The sequence below is a fragment of the Poromitra crassiceps genome (assembly GCF_964638095.1).
Source record: "Poromitra crassiceps genome assembly, chromosome: 23".
Lineage (NCBI taxonomy): Eukaryota > Metazoa > Chordata > Actinopteri > Beryciformes > Melamphaidae > Poromitra > Poromitra crassiceps.
The window spans coordinates 19969735-19972234 of record NC_139639.1 but is presented as its reverse complement, the minus strand read 5'-3'; the positions used below and the strand labels follow the sequence as shown (position 1 = coordinate 19972234).

At 44.4% G+C, this 2500-nt stretch overlaps 1 protein-coding gene across 2 annotated transcripts in view; it reads right to left on the bottom strand.

Annotated features, from left to right (window-relative positions):
• The window catches only part of ctnnd2b (catenin (cadherin-associated protein), delta 2b), a gene marked incomplete at both ends in the record, with an annotated part of 131081 nt that overhangs the window by 59561 nt on the left and 69020 nt on the right, over positions 1–2500 (bottom strand). The window lies entirely within an intron of this gene.

Sequence of the window (2500 nt, the reverse complement as noted above, 5' to 3'; positions counted from 1 at the left end):
GGCAGGCAGGCAGACAGACAGACAGACAGACATATTTATGATTATGACAATGCTTAATTGCTTAACTGTTCCAACTCCATTCTCTACAAAAAGTTTAAACTCCTCATTTTGTTGGCTCACTACTGCATACCCCCTAAAGCCACTCCAGACCACTTTTAGGGAACCGCTGGGTCAGATAATACTGCAGTTTTTAAGCAAACAAAAGGGCAATATTTCATTTTTGATACCTAAAGCTCACGGGCCATCAACACATGATCACAATTTGACCTGGGGGAATTTGACTGCAGAAATTGGCCCTTCAAAGCAGTACTGTTCCATGACGGAGCCACTCTTCAGATTTGGCGTGATGTTCTCTGCATGCGGGGCGTCACTCAGTGCAAAGTATGATGACATACAAATTGCTCTGACTAGCAGCAAATGGTAAGGACATCAAATACTTTGATGTACTTTCAAGTAAGATAACTGTTCATCTGTGGTGAAAGGTATCCAATAGTACAGACTCTTTTAATCTGCTGTGTAGTACAGATATTACTCTTTTAATCTGCTGTGTGTACACACACACACTCTCTCTCTCTCTCTCTCTCTCTCTCTCTCTCTCTCTCTCTCTCTCTCTCTCTCTCTCTCTCTCTCTCTCTCTCTCTCTCTCTCTCTCTCTCTCTCTCTCTCTCTCTCTCTCTCTCTCTCTCTCTCTCTCTCTCTCTCTGTGCCCACTAACCCTATTCCGAGTATGTACACACACCCATGTGCACACAATTAATGTGAGAGAGATGTGATGTGAGGGAATGGAGCCATGGAGAAATGAATCAGAGAGAGAGGGGGGGCGGAGGGAGGCGGGGCTTATCGATGTAGATTATCTATGGCCAATGGCAAGCGAGTCTTCACGTCTCCTTGACAGCAGAGACAAAGTACAGATGTTGTGGGACCGAGCGACCAGCACCGAGACAGCCATGTCTTTTTTCCATACAGTGTGACTTAAAGTTGGTGAATGGAGGGAGCGATGGGGACGATTGTTATTGTGTTGCTAAGCAGGATCTGAATCTGTTTTGCTGTTCTGTTTCATTCAGCTGTCCTCTCTGGGGACTGCTCAATGCACACATACTGTACACAAACACACACACACGCACGCATACACACACACGCATGCAGACACGCGCGCAAAAACACTCACACGCTCACTAGACCATGTTAATCTGCATACAAGCAAAATTGTTCACATAATGGTCTTTCTCTATGTATTGCATATGCATAGATCGTTTTCTTTAGAACGTTAAAATATTTCAATATTTTAACATTCTATATTGTGTTCTTTTTCATAAAGAACATATCTGACATTTTCATCTGCGTAGATTCCGCCGCTGCTGATACAAATGTGTGCATGTTTTCATTCCTCCATGAATACCTTTGGGAGTTGGAATGTTGCTTGCATATGTTTACATAAGCCCCATATTCTATATTTCTTTGATGTTTCCTACTACTTACTGTACTCTCCTCACTGCTTGATGCAACAATGACCCAATTTCCCCATGGGTGATCATTTAAATTTAATCTACATGTACATCGCAATCCAACACACTAATATGGTGGTCGCACAAACACACACACACACACACGCACGCGCGCGCGCGCACACACACACACACACACACGCACGCACACACACACACAGCAAGCACAGAAGAGCTGGGATTAGAAAGCGCTTGGCTCTAAGTTTCATAATGGGTCGATGGATAATGTTTGAGACATGAGGAAACTGGAGAGGGAACGAAAAGATAATTATTTCAAAGGTTATATTTTCTCTCTCTTTAAAAAAAAAACTCTCTCTCTCTCTATGTTTTGCTCTCTTGTTGTCTCAATGTCTCTCTCCCCCCTCCCACCTGGCCCACTGACATCTTTTTTCCCCACACTCTAATTAGGAAGTGGGCCACTAGCTGTACCAGCGCCTGCAGTCACGACGCCGCTTCCAAAACCATTCAAGCAGATGGCTCGACTTTTCGGAAGGCTGCAACTATCCTGTTGTGTTGTTTGTAATCATTTGCTTCATTTGAATGGGTTAAATTGAGCAAATGCAGAACAGTGCAGATATCCTCATTAACATTAAGGCCAGTTGATTCTTGGGGTGTAAGAGGAGGCCAACGAGCAGCCAAATGATGACGCGGCATTTCACATAGCAATATAACAGCAAATCTATCGAGAAATTAAAAAGCTTGATTAAATGATTAATATTCCATAGCTGAAGTTTATTGTCTGCATTGTCTCCCACCCTAAAATAAGCTTGGTGAGTATGTTTCCATTTGCCAAAGCCTGCCATTAATTCAAACGCAAATAGAGGTACTGTAGCGTGCTCACCTTGTAGCACGCGTATCACGGAGGCTCGGTCCTTCGCGCGGCCGACCCGGGTTCGAGTCCCACCCGCGGTCTCTTGCCGCATGTCATCTCCTCTCTCTCTCTCTCTCCCCACCGCATCGCATAAAAGTAAAGTGCCCCCCCCCCCCCAAAAAAA